This window comes from Sus scrofa, chromosome 13, assembly GCF_054392235.1.
Source record: "Sus scrofa isolate SSC_HxYL_T2T_F1_AM1 chromosome 13, Sscrofa_HxYL_maternal_Yorkshire_Landrace_v2.0, whole genome shotgun sequence".
Taxonomy (NCBI): domain Eukaryota; kingdom Metazoa; phylum Chordata; class Mammalia; order Artiodactyla; family Suidae; genus Sus; species Sus scrofa.
In genome coordinates this window covers 192,019,577-192,038,182 of record NC_139395.1, presented here as the reverse complement: position 1 = coordinate 192,038,182, position 18,606 = coordinate 192,019,577, and the positions used below count along the sequence as shown (strand labels likewise).

The window sequence follows — 18,606 nt, the reverse complement described above, 5'->3', positions numbered from 1 at the left end:
CAAGTGATATACAGTATTTCTTTTTTTAAACTGTTTTTTTTCCTATTTTTTTATTACTCAATGAATTTTATTACATTTATAGTTGTACCACAAACATCACATCCAAATTTTATAGCATTTCCATCCCAAACCCCCAGGGCATCAGTATTTCTTTCTTTGCCTGACTTATTTCACTTAGCATAATGCTCTCCAAGTCCAGCCATGTTGCTGCCAGTGGCAAAATTTTTTTATAGCTGATTAGTATTCCATTGGATGTGTGTGTGTGTTATTAATGCTTGGTTCCTACCTTGAAAACAGGTCCTTGAAAGCACACACCTCACCTGTTGGAAGGAACAGAACAATTAATTAATGTTGTTATGTTAAAAGTGGAAATAAATCATAAGAAAACACCAAAAAGACTATGACTGGGCTTGTAGGTTGGAGAATCACCTCCTCAGTGGTATCTATAGTCTTGAAAATGTGTAACTGCATGGAGAAGCGAAAACACAGGATCAACGGAAAACTATTGGAGGTTTGTGTGACAGCCATATTTAGGAAATGAAAAAAGAAAAAGAAAAGAAAAGAAAGGTAAGAAATAGAAGCAGTGACTAGAAAATTAGAGAATGGGAAAATGCAGAGTCATGGAAGGCAAGGGGAAAATAGTTTAAGGAATGGAGGTTTAATGACACCACATGCCACAGACAGGTCAAGTAGCACTGAAGTAAGGTAATTAAATTTGAAGGTTATGCGTGACATTTCAGAAATTAAATTCAGTATAGAAGTGGGAGTTTAACCACATAAAATGAGATTTATAAGGGGATGGACTGTCTGACCAGGAGTTTTGGAGTACATATTAAAGGATTTGGGGAGTAAATGGAAATAAAACATTACAATACACATTATAGTACTTTACTATTTAGTAAGAAATTAGATCAGAGATTCTAAAAGTCTAGTCAGTGGACTGACCACATCAATCTTGCTGTGGACAGGAATGAGGCTGGTGGTAAGGATGATTACAGCATCTCTACTGTCAGAGTCATAACATTTATTTCCCTTACTTTGTGGTCCTTCCAGGGACTTTAACAATGAACTTTATGAGTTATTTCTACATGAATGAATAGCATTTTACATATGTGCCAGGAGTGAATTAAAAAATCTAATTTTCTGAAAATTTATACTTAACTAGAAGAAATGTAGGATATATAATTCAAAGAAAAATAAAAGTTTGAAATTCATTAGCAAAAAATACAATCTTTTTTCCCCTGACCAAAGATTATTTTAAAATGTAGTAAGTTACCTTGGAAATGCTTACAAGATAAAAGTTTTGGAGTTCCCGTCGTGGCGCAGTGGTTAACGAATCCGACTAGGAACCATGAGGTTGCCGGTTCGGTCCCTGCCCTTGCTCAGTGGGTTAACGATCCGGCGTTGCTGTGAGCTGTGGTGTAGGTTGCAGACGCGGCTCAGATCCCGCGTTGCTGTGGCTCTGGCGTAGGCCAGTGGCTACAGCTCCGATTCAACCCCTAGCCTGGGAATCTCCATATGCCGCGGGAGCGGCCCAAGAAATAGCAACAACAACAACAACAACAAGACAAAAAAAAAAAAAGATAAAAGTTTTACTTAATTTCAAATATGTTCCATTTTTTTAATTTTATTTTATTATTTTTTTGTCTTTTTAGGGCCACACCTGCAGCATATAGAGGTTCCCAGGCTAGGGGTCTAATTGGAGCTGTAGCCGCTGGCCTACACCAGAGCCACAGCAATGCCAGATCCGAGCCACGTCTGCAACCTACACCACAGCTCACAGCAACGCCAGATCCTTAACCCACTGAGCAAAGCCAGGGATCAAACCCGCAACCTCATGGTTCTTAGTCGGATTCATTTCCATTGAGCCACGATGGGAACTCCAAATATGTTCCATTTTAAAAGCACATATGTGCCCAAACAGTTTTTAAACTTAAAAGTATATTTTGTGTATTCAATAGACATTCATTCAAGTGGTTTTCTTGCAAGGTTACTTTGTGCCAGGTGTATCAGTGAACAAAAACAAGTTAAGGTTCCTGCCCTCCTATAGCTTGCCTTTCAGGGAAAGAGTCAGAAGTAAACATAATAAATAAGCAATTATGTATTATATGAGAAGGTGATTGAAGTGATGGATAAAAGAAAGAGTCGAGCAGAGTAGGAAAGATGGAGAGTAATGAGGCAGGAAACACAGTATAGTCTCAAATGTAGTCATCAGAGTAGGTCTTAAGGGAAAGTGAACTTGAGCAAAGGCTTAGAGGATGGCATCAAGGAAGGTAAGCCAAGGGAATACCTAGGGAAAAGCATTCCTTGTAAAGGAAACAAAGGTTTTGTGATGTCTGAGAAATAGCGAGGAGGCCAGTGTAGTAGAAGCAGGGGGCACGGAGAGACTGGGAAAGGGAGACAAGAGATCAGAAAGGTCTACTGAGGGTGGGTGAGTCTGATCTAGGTCTTTGAAAGCCATGTTAAGCACTTTGTTTTTTTACCACAAAGATAGTCAAGCCTCCCTTCTCTTTACTGGCTCCTATCAAATCCTTGAAAGTTGACATTAAGTTTGGGTTTAGTGGGTATGTTTACATATGTCCCAGTCACTTCTGCTTCTAAGAATGGTATTCAGGAATCTTCCTACCCACACTGTGGTGACTCACTTGGCCCATCATGCTTTGAAAGAGCAAGCTATATAATAATATGAAAGAATCCTACAACACCAAAAGGTGAGATGAGGATTGAAAGATATGCAGCTAGAAGCTAATCTATAAAAATTGATCATAAGCTTATCAGTGAAAGAAATTTAGTGGTTTTCTCAAACTCAAAAAACAATAAAAAATTTATATGCAGTTATCAATAAATATCTGTGGAGCTAAAAGAAAAAAATTAATAATAAAAAAACAAAACAAAATTCAACCACACAAGAAAACTAAATTATCTTCTCAGCTGCTCATAGAACATGATAGTACCAAAGTATTATCATATGAAAAGATAAAATTCCTAAAAATACGGGAAAAAATTCATCAAGCAGTTAAAAAAACATAGTTTTTCTGATTTGGTGATATTTGTGGTATTGCCAGATTTTGTTAATGTTTATAATTTGGTTGTGATTTTTTTCATTTACTAACTTCCAAAGATAAATTCACATTATTTTTTAAAGGGAGTATCACATTTTATAAGTTTCATTCTCCCAAGCCCTGGATCTATCCTTGTTGTGAGTAAAATGCAGAGGTATTTCAGGATTTTTAACAGGAGCATACATAACAGAAAATGCAAGATTGAGCAAGACCTTGGGTGAGCTCTAACATTAAAAAATGCCGGAGGCAAGAAAAAAAAAGAGGAAGAAGCAAAGACCTAGGAGCCAGCACAAAGAGAAAGAAAGCAGGAGAGGGTTTTGTGCCAGAATCCAAGTGAAGAAAATGCATAAGAGGAAGTGAGCAACTGTGCTTGGTAGTGGATTTAATTTCAAGGGAATCAAGAACTTGGTTTTCTTTTCATATTTCAGAACATTTCTGTTCAACAAGTAAAATGTTTTGTGTTTAAAATTATTTTAATTTCTTTTTTTCAAATTTTCACGCAGTGTGTTTTCAAAAACATCTTGGGGGTTCACTTATATGTTTCCCTTATTTGGCCATAAGTTCTTGAGGAAAGAGATACGGTATCTTCACTGTGTATCTTCAGCATATAGTTTGATGCTTGGAATATAACATCTTTTCATTCAGTATTCAGTGAGAGAAAGAATAAAGGGACAAACCAAAGTAAAACTGTTAAGTTTCCCATTTCAGCTGAGGATCCATCCTGAAAAGATATGGTTTCTGCGAATAATTTTTACACTTTACCAATTTCAGATGTCAGGAGCTGGAACACTGAATTGTGCCCCATCCACCAAACATGCCAATAAATGCATTCATGAAAACATCTTTTGTTCCTATTGATTGTTAATTTTCTGAGTACATTGGGTCAGGGGTGGGTAAAAGGAGGCTGGTCAGGTAGACAGATAGTGGCCTTCAGATGATTAAAGAAGCTTATTCTTTCAGGAAGTTCCTTTGTGCTTTAGATACAGACCTTCTATTTTCCTTTTAAAAAGTGGGGGAAAGGATATTACATGAAGAAGCTTGGAGATCCACAGTAAAGCTACCTTTTATCTTGTGAGCTTTCTCATCTCCAGTTCCATTGGTTACTTTCTCCAGATGCTGCCCTTTTTGCTGCATATTCCATTTCAAGGTCACCTTTCTTACATTTCTCTTTAAAGTCAAAGGTCCTTTTTTACTTTAGTTTCAAATACCATCCTCAATTGCCTACTTCTGAGACTTATTGAAAGAGTATGTCCTCTGAGGGCTAAGAGAACTGTAATCTTATATACAAATGCTAATGCATTAAACACAGAACTTTAAATATAGTTTAAAGATTACTGAGTTGTATGGCTTCCTCACTATTAATGTCTGGAATTGTGTTTGCCATACCCAGGCATAGATATGGTGTGATTTCATTAATAAATTGCAGGAGGTCAGACACTAAGCCTTGTTCCTTATTTTCAGAGTCCTCAATGCAGGTGATGCATATGCAGCTATTTAATCATAAATTCAAAGCTTTCCAATTACTACCTGTGTGACCCTAGCAAATTATTTAACCTCTATGTAGTTTAAAGGTTCTATGATGAAAAACAGATATTAACTAAGGTAACCATATAATTTATTTTCCAAACAGAGACACTTCTGTGAATGGTATAGAATGCTGATAATAATTTTACCCTAAAAATATAGGCATAAAATCTGAACCATTCAAGAGAATCCAAGACATACGGAGCTACCAATTACTAAGTGAGAAAATACAAGAAAAACAGACCTAGAACTGTAGGTTCTTAGTAAATGTTAGATTATTGTTATTAATATTTTTTTTTTTTGTCTTTTGTCTTTTTAGGGCTACACCCATGGCATATGGAGGTTCCCAGGCTAGGGGTCCAATCAGAACTGTTGCTGCTGGCCTACGCAACAGCCACAGCCAGGTCCAAACCACATCTGTGACCCACGCCACAGCTCACAGCAATGCCAGATCCTTAACCCACTCAGTGAGGCCAGGGATTGAACCAGCAACCTCAAGGTTCCTAGTCAGATTCGTTTCCGCTGCACCACAACAGGTTATTAATATTAACATTATTTTTATTGACCTAGGAAAACCCTTCAGCCATCTTTGGTCTGTAACTAGCTGTCACCCTACTAAGACAAGTAAACCATCCAGGATAGGGTAGTTGTTTTTCTCACTTTTGCTTCTTCTACTTTTTTTTTTTTTTTTTTTTTTGATGGCATATAACAAACTTAAGTCATTCTCACCATCAGTAAATTTTTGTTATCTGAATGCAGTAAAAGAAATATTTTGCTAAACTAAATGATTGTTTGGTATAAGTCTGTCTTCAATAGAGATTTAGAAGAACTTAACAATTTTATGAGTGAGCCCTGAAGGATTATTTTGAAATTGGTCTCAGTCTCTCATTTTAAAGGCAGAACCATTTCAATTCCTTTAATTTCTTCTCATAAATATAATTTTCCAGCTCTTTCATTCATGTGGCTCTCTAATGAATCCTATACAAAGTTCATTAAACTCCTTAAGGAGCCTCAAATTGGGCACTGTCCTCTAATAAAGATAAATCGTTGAATATAGAAGATAACACTGAAATTGCCATATGCTAATCTGGCATCCTAATAGAAGTTTTGTGTGTATTTTTAGTATCATACTTGATTTGCTACTTTCTACTCAAATAAACCTAGCTCTGTCTCTTAGGAGCTTACAATAAAAAAAAATACAGACTTCTTCAGGTCGTTAGGATCTTTATGACAGTATAGGTACTTGTCTGAGAGTTCCACAAGGTCCAACACTGTGTTTGTTTTTATTGCCAGTGTATAACAAGCTCCTAGCAGAGGGATTGCCACATTGTAGGCTGCTAGGAAGTATTTGCTGATTACTTGAGTGAGTGGATGAGCCAATGAATAAATAAAGACAGACATAAATGAGAGAATACTAAATAAATATGGTGAATGATATTTTAAAACTATGTACAAATAAAAAAATCACATAGTAACATATATTTTTCCATTTATTCTGGGAATATTTATTAAATATCTCTTCTGCTAAATACTGAAAATATAAAAGAAAATTAAGATATAATCATTGTTCACTTAAAACTATAGAGAAAAATGTTATGGATTAGATAAAATAAATAATCTTAATATACACTAAAATAATAATATACCATGAACAACAAAATTTATCCCATAATGTAAATAGGGTTTAACAAAAGGAATTTTTTAACTCATTACATTATTAATTAAAAGGGAAAAATTCATATAATCATAAAAATAGATGACAAAAGTCTTTTGATAGTATCCAAATATTTCTGGCATTTGCTTTGGAAAAACTGGGAATAGAAAATATTCTTAACACAAAATACACAACTTAGAAATAATTGTAGAGATCTTTCTAAAAGGATGGGAGAGTCTCATTCAAGTCAGAAACAAGTTTCCTATATTTCCACTTTTTTTCAAAAGCCTTGAAATTTTAAATTAAAACAAATAAGAAAAGAAAAAAAAGGAAACAATGAACAAACAGGGGTATAAATATTGGAAGGGAAGACAAAATGATAATCATTATTATATCTCTGTGTGTGTCTGTCTATAAAAACTAAGCAAAGATGTTCAACAAACTGTCAATAATATCTTGAAAAGAAGGAAAATTGCAGGAATGAGAAATTGCAGCTTTCTCATTTTTCTGTTTACAATTTTGTATTTGGCATGATGAGAATGATTATAGCTATATATATAATATATTCCATGCCCTCACAGAGTTGCACTGAGGAAAAGAGACATGACCATGACAAAATTATTGTATTCCCTGGCATAACAGAAGTCTTTACACTGACTTAAAGAGATCAGTGGAGGAAGTAACCAACCAGGTGTCAGAGAAGACTTTGGAGAGGGTCAGGAGTGAGAAAATAGAAAACTTTGAAAGCAATGAAAATAATGATTGTGACATTAAGGGGAATACAAACACAACTTATTTGGGGAGAGCAAATCATTCTATGTGGCTAATACAATAGGGTATAGGGGAAGAAGAAAAGATGAGAGTATATGTTGAGAAAGAATGATTTCACCAAATGTAAAAATTTCTATTTTTTACATTTTGTTTAAGACTATTTCTCCTTGCTTATCATGCCAAGGATAAAGACTGTTTGGTAGGCTTAATTTCATATTAGCAGTAACCGTACATTTTTATTGATGTACATTCAAAAATATTAAAATATATCCTTATAACACGCATATATATAGTACATACTATATATACTCACATATTATGTAATTCAAAAACTATATACCTGTTTTTTATTTCAAAATTTATATCTAAAAAGTTTTATCAATTTTAAATCATTTCAAAGAATAAATTTCTGGTATATTCTACACATTTTTTAGTCATACAGTTGACTTTTGAACAATACAGGTTTGAACGGCATGGATCATTCAATAAATGTACAACCAGCCTTTCATATCCTTGGGTATTGCATCCTTGGATTCAACGAATCATGGATCACAAACTTAATACACAATCAGCAGTTGGTTGACTCCAAGGTTATGGGACTTATAGATACAGAGGGCTAACTATGGGATTTGAGAATCTGAGGGTTTTGGGTTCACGGTGGGTCCTGGAACCAATCCAATGCAGATACAGGGATGAATGTATTTGAAGATCTTTGAGCTCCAGAGTAACTCATTTGACTTAAGGAAAATATCATCCATATATGCTAACTGAAAAAAAGTCCTCTCATTAAAGACGGCTCCCCCACACCTCAGGAAAATCATTCTCCAAGGCTATGCAGTCTTAAAATGTCCCTTTGTAACTCTAGAGATATTTGTACTTAGGGAATGTGAGAAATAATTATGAAAAAAGTGTTGGGAAAGGAGGGTTTCTGGACAGCAAGTTCCTTTTTGGGAAGATCTATTTTAGGAGAAAACATGCATGAAAACTGGAGATTTGGAAACGTATTTCATTCAAACTACCTACGACCTTATATCCCCTAGAAAGTATTCCTGTGTCCAGGAGGTACAAATGTCTCAGTTTATAGAACGCTTGCACTGAAAAGAGTCATCACAGATTTTTAAATCTGTAATAGGTGTGGCCTGATGATATCTGTGTGTTAGGAAGATAATTGGCAATATCACCACTACGGATTCTAGAACTGCCTAGTATGGTGCCAGAAACATAAAAAGTAATGAGTATCTATAAATAGCTATCAATAATCAATAGATGAACAAATAAACCAATAAATTAGGAACTCTAGGGAATAGGAAGTATGTGTGTTTCCTATTCTTGGAACTCTCCCAGCCATGGTCTGGTCTTACTTGCCTGACTAGATTACTTCTTCCTATAAAGTTTTCTCTCTCTATCTCTCTGTCTCTCTTTCTCTTTCTCTCTCTCCTTTTTTGGCCATGCCCATGTAAGTTCCCAGGCTAGAGATCAAACCCAAGCCATAGCACTGATAAATCTATCCTTAACCGTAGGCCACTGGGGAACACTAAATTTTATCTCTTTTGAAAAACTTCACTCAGATTAAGCTGCTTCTCCCAATCTTCTCTGTAAACCATTTGTGCCTCTTGAATCTGTCATATTAATTATCGCATCACACTGTCACTGTTGACTTACATGTCCATTTTTTCCTTTACCGTATGATAACACGAACCACTCTGGCCATTGTTTCCTCAGTGCCTGGGATGTAATAGGTGTTCAATAAAAATTCAATAAATGAATAATATAAGAACATGATGCTTCTATATTACATCCCTAGTGTTGGTGCTGACAAGACAATTCTTAGGATTCTTATAGGGAGATATAGGTAAATTTAATAATTGTACTTTCCAAAGTCTTGATGATCTACAGGAGGCATTTCTTTCTCATTTAAACACACAACACAGTTATTATCCTTCTGAGCTCTGAATTTGCCTTTGTCTTTGAAAACTGTGAATCATAAATATTTGTGTTTTCCTCTTTGTAATTAATAATAAAAGACTTGGAGCCAGAGTGTTCATCACTAGAAAAAATAATACATGCATATTTTATGTAACATTATCCCTGGCTTTATCTTATCTTCTTATCCTCATTTTGTTGTAGTCTTCATTTTTTCATTCATGAATTTTTAACACTGAAAAAAATATTTTGTATGAAAAAATAATTTTGTAAGTAAATGAAAATGAAATTATAACACATATCAAGGTATAATACATTCCTCTTTTACTTCTGACTCAGAGGCCTCCTCCCCATAATCAACTGTTCTCAACATTGTCTTGACTATTGCTTTTGAAAGTAACATATATACAGTAGACACTTGAATAACATAGAGGTTAGAAGCACCAACCTTCTGCACAGCTGAAAATCTTCTTCTAACTTTACTGTCAGCCCTCCATATCTGTGGTTCCACATCCATGGATTCAACCAACTGCAGATCATGTAGTATTGTTCTATATATTTAGCTAAAGAAATCCAAGTATAAGTGCACCTATACAGTTCAAACCTGTGTTTTTTGAGGGCTGCCTGTGTATAATTGCATATGCTTACTGTATCACGTTACATACATTGTGGTATAACAATTCCGATACATCGTTATTATTTCCACTTTAGCAAGAGATAACTGTATATTTGAATAATTTATTTCTATTCTCTCTTTTTCAAAATTCTATTTGACATATCTTGGATCTTATTCTATTTTCCACATTTTTTAATCCCTCTACCACATTAGCCATCTGCTCATCACTTTTCAACTCCTTCTGGGAAATTCCTTCAACTCTAAACTTTCAGTTTATTAATATCTCCTCCCCTGTGTCTAATCTGCTATAGATAACTTCTATGAAGTCGTTTAATTTTATTAACTATGTTTTCTATCTCCAGAAATTATACTGGGTGTTTTTGAAAATCTGCCCATTTCCCCCATATTTAATAAATGCAAAAGGATATCTTAATTATCATATATTCTTACTCAAAGTGAAATTAACTTTAAAAAGTATAGATAACTAAGTGATTTTTGAACATTTAACATCTTTGATTACATTAAAAGTAAACCTGAACTTGAGCTAACCTAATAATCTAGTACAATTTTAAATATTTTAACACTTTTTCCACACAAAATTCTGTGATTTATAGAAAAAGAATAAAGAGTTCTGGGAGTCAAAGAGAAAGAGAAAAAGGAAGATGTAGACTGGAAAACTTACATTACTTATTGCTATGGCAGCAACTATTTAGTGCATGGTGTGAAAAGTTGTTGTTTTTTTTTTGAGAGGCTTACTCTTTCCTCTATCCTTGTATTTAAATAGGTGATGAAACAAATACGAGAATCATGCATGCATATTGTAAGTCAAATAACGTCTATTTAAAAACGTACCTGTCTTTTTTCACATTGACACTTTCTTTTTTGTGTTTTAATTCATCTTGCAGTTTAAAAAAAATGATATCCCTTCATTTACATAGAAGTTTATTTTAAAAAATTATACTCTATTTATAGATGTGTCTGTGGCCTTTTCAGCACTCAAATTCTCCTGCTGGCTTTGTTTTGTTACAATCACAGGGGATTGATTCCTCATGTGATCTGCGATTTTGGACTCTGACTTCAACTTCAGTGAAAATTTGATTGAGATTTCTTATTTAACCTGGGGCAAGACTTTGTCTTCCAAAGCATTTTGTACTTGTTTCTTCCAGTTGCTCACATAATATGTAAGCTACTTGGGACCCCTTTTTACGTTAAAATCAGTTTGGGAAAATTTTGGAGAAACGTTTTATTTGGAGAAATGTTTCGTTTCTCTCAAAATTTGGGCATAAAGAGAAAATTTCCTGGTCATCTTATTGCACCTAAAATTATTTTATTTTTTTCTAACTCACCTTTCACTCAATGTGCTGCCCTACCAGAGTTCTGGTATATGCAAGGATCTTTGCTTTGCTCTCCCTCCTATATTGCTCCAGTCCTGGTCTCTGGTCCCCACTTAAGCATTTAAACCAAAGCCAGTTGGGAGTTTCTGTAGTGGCACAGTAGTAATGAACCCAACTAGTATCCATGAGGACGTGGGTTCAATCCGTGGCCTTGCTTAGTGGGTTAAGGATCTGGTGTTGCCCTGAGATGTGGTGTAGGCCGCAGATGTGGCTCAGATCTGGCATTGCTGTAGCTGTGGCTGTAGCTGACAGCTAGCAACTACAGCTCTGATTCAGGCCCTAGCTTGGGAACTTCTTTATGCTATAGGTTCAGCCCTAAAAATGACAAATACTTAAATAAATAAACCAAAACCAGTTGGTTGCTGAGGCAACACTTCCCCTTTTCCACTGTACATTGCCTACCACCACACTACAGAAGCATCAACTTAGCCATTTACACTCTAGCTTTCAATTTGTTGGCTCTTTTCTTTGTTTCTGTCACTTAGATAATGCTTTGCTTTTATCTTTTCAAGATTAACAGGTATTACAGTTTTGACTCCATTTTACCCAGAATGTCTACATATTTGTGCTGCAAGAATTTTGAAGTTATTCTACCAAGTTTTCACAACCAGTTGTATACATCGTGGCTTTTTTTTTTTTTTTTTTTAATGGCCACACCTGTGGCATATGGAAGTTTCTAGGCTAGGTATCCAATTAGAGCTGCAGTTGAAGCCTAGACCACAGCCACAGTAATACTGGACTTGAGCCACATCTGAAAACCACACTGCAGCTTACAGCAACCTGATCAAGGCCAGGGATCAAACACCATCCTCGTAGAAACAACATCAGGTCCTTAACCCATTGAGCTGCAATGGGAACTCTCATCCTGGCTCTTCTTACATGTATACTCTCTTATATAAATTTTACAATCAATTTGTTGGAATGTATTTGCACTATATTTTATAAAATAATTTTAAAAAAATATTAGAGGCCTTATATCATTCCCTTACAAATATGTTTCAATGTTTAATTTTCCATTATAAATTGAATCCTGCAAATAATTAATACTAACCACAGATCTATAATCAAAACTACAGATATTTCATTTGTAGAAACTTTTTGCTACCTTTAAATAAGTCTTATTTTCTCCTCTTCATCAAGATACTTTCTCAGGCTTCCTGGTTTCCCCAAAATAGCAGTCGACCTTATTTTGACTTTCAAGTTTTCCATGATTCACTAATGAACAAGTTGGTAGGCCTGACCACTTGAATATATATTTAACAATTTTTAAAAAAAATTTTCAGCATAGTGTATTAGTTTCCAAATTTAGGCTAGCCCAGTTCTAATTAATTATTCCTCATCATTAGCAGAGTTTTAATCAATTCACTACTAGCTTTTCTATTTTAGTTCTAGTATCACCTTTTCATTCATTTCTTTTCTTTTTTTTTTTTTTTGTCTTTTTGCCATTTCTTGGGCCACTCCCACTGCATATGGAGGTTCCAAGGCTAGGGGTTGAATTGGAGCTGTAGCCACCGGCCCACGCCACAGCCACGGCACACGGGGATCCAAGCCACGTCTGCAACCTACACCACAGCTCACGGCAACGCCGGATCCCCAACCCACTGAGCAAGGCCAGGGATCAAACCCGCAACCCCATGGTTCCTAGTCGGATTTGCCAACCACTGCGCCACGACGGGAATGCCTTTTCATTCATTTCTAATGAAAATTAACCATTTTCATTTTCCAGATATATTTGACTACATTTGTACTTCAATTTATTCCCTTAGGCCTAATTTTCTGCTTTAAGCTGCTCTGTTCTTACTGTTACAAATATATATATATATATATATATATATATATATATATTTTGTCTTTTTAGGGCCAAACCCACAGCATATGGAAGGTCCCAGTCTAGGGGGTCAAATGGGATCTGTAGCTGCCAGCCACAGCCACAGCCACAATAATACGGGATCCCAGCTGCATCTGCAATCTATACCACAGCTCAAGGGCAACACAAGATCCTTAACCCACTGAGCAAGGCCAGGGATCGAACCCGAGTCCTTGTGTGTACCAGTCATGTTCATTACCACTGAGCCACAATGAGAACCCCCTACAAATTTTTTCTAGTTATTTGTGCACTGTTATATTCTGTTTTATTCACTCCCTTTGAAAAGATTTTCATTGCTACTTTAGTAATTGTGGTATTTTGTTTCCACTCCTAGATCTCCTATCTCCTGAATTTTGTATAGGGATATGGAATGTTCTGTTCCTTCATGGTAAATTCAATTTCTTCACTCTTACATGAGGAATAGATCCCTATTTGCTTCTTTTAAATGTCATTCAAAAAATTTTGTGTTTGAAGTAATGAAGCTGAGAATTCATGATTTTCTGTTATTGTTGGAGACTAAGATAACTATAGAGCTATGATTTACTACTAAATTCTATGCCTCAACAATCAATTCCAAAGAAAATCATAAAGTTGTTTTCATGTGGGACGCATCAGTATGTAGATTTACCTGGACTGGGTATCTAAAATATTTGAGCTCTGATTTTAAAGAATGTCAGCACTGGAGTTTCCATTGTGGCTCAGTGGGTTAAGAACCTGACTAGTATCCATTAGAATGCACATTCAATCCGTGGCCTCACTCTATAGGTGAAGTATCTGGTCATTCCCTGAGCTGCAGCAGAGGTTGCAGAGGTGGCTCAAATCCCACATTGCTGTGGCTGTTGCATAGACTGGCATTTGCAGCTCTGATTTGACCCCTAGCCTGGGAACTTCCATAAGCCACAGATGCAGCCCTAAAAAAGAAAAAAAAAAAAAAAATGACAAGACAAGACAAGACAAGAAAGAAAGACAGTACAAAATGAGAGCTTGGATAATTTAATTTATGCAAATATCTGCTAATAAAATAGTTTTTTCCCAAGATTTTTCCCAGGTAAATAAAAATGGTAAGCAATTTAATATGAGGCCCCGTTATTTATTCATATATTTTCTATATCACCAACTTTACTTAAATACTGACAGTCAGCCTTTAATATGTACTTACAGAATTAAATTCTGTTAGAATTAGCCTACCAAACACTGAGGACATGCTCTAGACCTCTGAGGCCTTCAATTCAGGATTGCTGAGTTACAAAGTTCAATTGTCACTTTACATATGTATCTGGACCATAATAATAACAACTTTGCAAATCTGAGACAGATGGGGTCTATCTGGAAAAACGTCCTGAAATCACTTCTGAGTAGCTGGAAGGTTAATTTTTTTTTTCAATATATCCAGTTAGTTGGACAAATAATTTAAGAAAATAAAATCCTGATGAGTGATAATAACATATATAAATAACTCAGTTTGGGGTCATCAGTTCATTCCAAAGTTTTCTTTATTCTTTTCAAATGAATTCAAAATTTTACTCTACTTTCAGAAACTTCAGTGAATACTTACCCAGAGATGCTCATACAGAATCACCTGTAAATCTTGTCAAACTATGAATTGGTATGCCCCATCCTTAGACTTTCAAATTCAGTTAGTTTGGGTTGGCACTTGAAAGTTTGCTTTTCTGATATATTCTGGAGTAGGACTGATGCTGTCAGTCCTGATATCATACTTAAGAATAACTCTACTGCATATGCATTATTTTTAAATTTTTACTGTTAGCATTCTCGAACTTCCCATAATTAATTTACTGTATAGCACTATAGTTTTTATTTGACTATAACATTTAAGGTTCCACTATTCAAAGATTAGGACTGCTTCTCTTGTTTCTATTCTTTCCTTTTTAATATTCACCTGTTACATAGCTAACCCCCCCAACTTTGTAACATTTTTTTTTTTTGATGACTAGTCACTAAACAATGGATCAAAGATGACTATGGATCAAAATTTATACTATGCTCTTATTTATTTAGATATCCAGTTATTCCCCACCTTGTTCCAAAATCTGAGACAGATCAAAGAAAAGATGATTAAACCACAAGGTTATTGAAATCAGGATCTAATTTCCTCAGCTCCTCGTTCTGGACTGAGTCATCCTGTTTCTAATTACCTTCCTACAACTCAAGAAACCACACTGTTCAAGGAAAGACTCATGATGATGATGGTGAGACTGGTTTGAGACTGTGGTCTCATTTTCTAATGTACTCCAAATACACCATCTACAGAGTGCCTGGTTTTACTACATTACACTCAGCAAGAAAGTCACCTTAATGCCTCCATCTATCTGCTGTCTGCCATAGAGCAGCTGCAATGTATTTACCGTCAACTGAGAAAGAAATCTATATTTATCCGGATGTGGAAGATGCTGAATTTACTGACAATTGACAAATTAGTCTGGAACAAGAATGCATATAGAAATAGCCTACAGTGTGCCATTATGTTGTGACATAAATATATGGTCTCTTCCCTCAACTTATGCCAGAAGCAAATGAACAATGTTTCTCCAACATGAGTAATTTCTCATCTTCATTAATCTGCCTTTTTTTTTTCTCTCTGAGTTCTTAACAGCTATAAGGGGATAGCATAATAACCATTGTAAATTTACACTTTAAAATTCATAACAGAGATTAGTAAAAGATCCAAATCCCACATCAAATTACTAATTTAATAGAAAACTTAATTTAAATTTACTCTTTCTCTCTGAATATTTATGCATCTGTATGTATATACACATCTCTGTATATATACATAGCTCTCTAACAGCAATATGCATCTTAACATAGACTGATTAGGCCTTTCTTAACATAGTCAGACAGATTTTCACTCTATCTGTAAATGTATTTATGTCCCCAAATCTAGTCATTTTCATTGAGGTGGTATGGTCTAGCAATTAGGAACCTAAATCAGAGGAAGTTCTTTTGTTAAAACTCAACCTTGTTCTTTGCTCTCTGTGTGATATTTGATAAGTTAACTATCCTTTCACGGTTGTCCTTTTCTTTCTTTTTCCTTTTTTTTGCTTTTTAGGGGTGTACCCACAGCACATGGAAGTTCCCAGGCTAGAAGTCAAATCAGAGCTGAAGCCGCCAGCCCACACCACAGCCATAGCGATGCCAGATCCGAGCTGTGTCTATGACCTACACCACAGCTCATGGCAATGCCGGATCCTCAACCCACTGATCGTGGCCAGGGAGAAAATTCTGCGTCCTCATGGATCCTAGCCAGATTCGGTTTTGCTGCACCACAATGGGAACTCCCCTTTCCTCACTTTTGAAGCAAGTATAAACATGCGACCTGTTTTTAGGTATTGGATTTATATTATATGCAAAGTTGTAGCTTAATGACTGGTACATTGTATTTAATGTTATTGAGTTGTTTATAGCACTGTTAGTAGTGATTATTGAATATTATTAGTAGTAGAATAAATATAGTAAAATATGGCCTTATTCATTACATTAGTCAACCATCCTGGCCATTGATCCCAGTGTGATGATGGAAATTTTGTAGTTTATTCTCCTTAAGGATCAGTTATGTGTAACTCAGATAGTCACGCTATAAACAAGAAACCCATAAACCCTGCTCTTTTAGATCTTAGACAGCTTAGTTCAGCAGATATGTAAGTTTAGTTAACTTAGTAATAGTCTGATAGATCTTTCCCACCCCCTCTCATAGTGTACACATTGCCTTCCTATTGTCCATCAACTACATAACAAATATTAAAGTTACAAGAACTGCTGAAGGTCATAGAGACTGGCTTAGTGGGTGTTCATTAAAACACTTACTGACTAATAACGAAAGAGGGTCAAAATGAGCACAAGTCTATTACATATATGAAAGAGCAGTTTTTTTGTGCACAAATTCATCCTAGGTAATTGTGACTTCACAATTGGTGAAGAAAGCATTTTCAACATACTAAGGATAGTCAACATTAAGTCAAAATTTTTCTGTCTGTGGCAGGATAGCTGCTTAATCTCAGAGTAATTTTTAATCATAAGCACTGTTTAAATGTATAAATGAGATATTTTTCAGAGAAAAGTTTCTCTAAGCCTCAGTAGAAGGATTATACCTATAGTTTGAATGACTTTTGTGAATACTTCCAGATCTCAGACATGTACAATAGTTACCAGCTTTGAAACATCTACCCTCTGTTGATTGAACTCACCATGAACTGCCTGCCTTTCAAAGACCGAAAGTGATCTTAGAGATTGGAAAGCTATGTTTAGGCAAATACAAAAAGTCACTTTAATTTTGTTCATGTTATAAAATATCTTCATTTGTTTTGTTTTGTGGTTTTTGTTTTTTTTGTCTTTTTTCTATTTCTTTGGGCCGCTCCCGCGGCATATGGAGGTTCCCAGGCTAGGGGTCGAATCCGAGCTGTAGCCGCTGGCCTACACCAGAGCCACAGCAACACAGGATCCGAGCCGCATCTGCAACCTACACCACAGCTCACGGCAACACCGGATCATTAACCCACTGAGCAAGGGCAGGGACCAAACCCGCAACCTCATGGTTCCTAGTCGGATTCGTTAACCACTATGCCACGACGGGAACTCCAGATATCTACGTTTGTATTTTAAGATACATTGGTATTTTCAATTTTTCTTGATTAAATACATATAAATAAACTTCTCAAGTCATCTCACCAAAGATGTGCATAAAGGAAAAATGTTTAAAAAATAAATAAATAAATAAAACAAAACAAAACAGCACACTTAGCACCCAGAGCTTTAGCTTCTAATTCCATTTTTCAATAAAAGAAACTAGGGCTCCTTGCAGAAATGCTTGATTCTATCACTGGGCAGGAAATGTCCATGAAGGGCCTGGAGCATTTTGTCATTCCAGAAAGTAAGAAGTGCAAAACAAAAGCAGAAAAATTAGAAAAACCCACACATTAATGGGATATGAAAAGAGATACTGATGCCAATTGAGAGTTCCCAATAGCCAAAACTAGAACAATTTCAGCTAAATATAAATATGCATCTATCTATACATCTATATATACATAAATACATAGAAGTAAAGGAAGAGTACTGGATTATATCCTGAGATATAAAACAAATACCCATGAGTCTATACTGATACTAAATAAATAAACTACTGAAATAAAAAGGCAAATGGGAAGAAGGACAAATCTTCAGGGCAGAAGAATTCCAAATGATTTATGTAGCCACTTGCCCTTAAGGAGAGGGAGTACAACTTCCCTTTCCTTACATGTGGACCTCTCATGTAACTACCTTGTAACTATGAAAAATACAAGAAAAAAACCAGTAACTCTGTAGTGGAAAATCTTGACAGAACTACCTCAGCCAGGTGATCAATGCTGGTAAGAGTGTAAAGTCATGCTGACAGTATGAACCCCTAATATGATAAGATAAGAATGGTGCTTCTGTGGTTTTCCTCCATGAGACGCCAAACCCCAGTCTAATCATGACAAAAACATTAGACAAATCCAAGTGAGGGATATTCTTACACAGCGCCTGACCAGTACTCCTTGAAATTATCAACATTATCAAAAACAAGGAATGTCTGAGAAATCATCAGAGCCATCATGAGCCTATGGAGACACGATTTCTAAATGTAATGTGGTATTCTGGATGGGATCCTAGAACAAAAAACAAACAAACAAACAAACAAACCTGAGGAAATTTGAATAAAGTATGGAATTTAATAATATATCAATATTCATTTGTAACAAATATACTATACTCATATAATATGCTAGTAATAGGAGAAACTGAGTCTGTTGTATACA

The 18,606-nt window shown here is 35.5% G+C and overlaps 1 long non-coding RNA gene across 1 annotated transcript in view; it reads right to left on the bottom strand.

Moving 5' to 3' along the window:
- The window catches only part of LOC102160577 (uncharacterized), a 218,314-nt gene that overhangs the window by 85,997 nt on the left and 113,711 nt on the right, over nt 1-18,606 (bottom strand). The window contains exon 2 of the long non-coding RNA XR_014824979.1: nt 287-320. This is a non-coding gene — a long non-coding RNA (uncharacterized LOC102160577). The remainder of the gene's footprint in view (nt 1-286; nt 321-18,606) is intronic.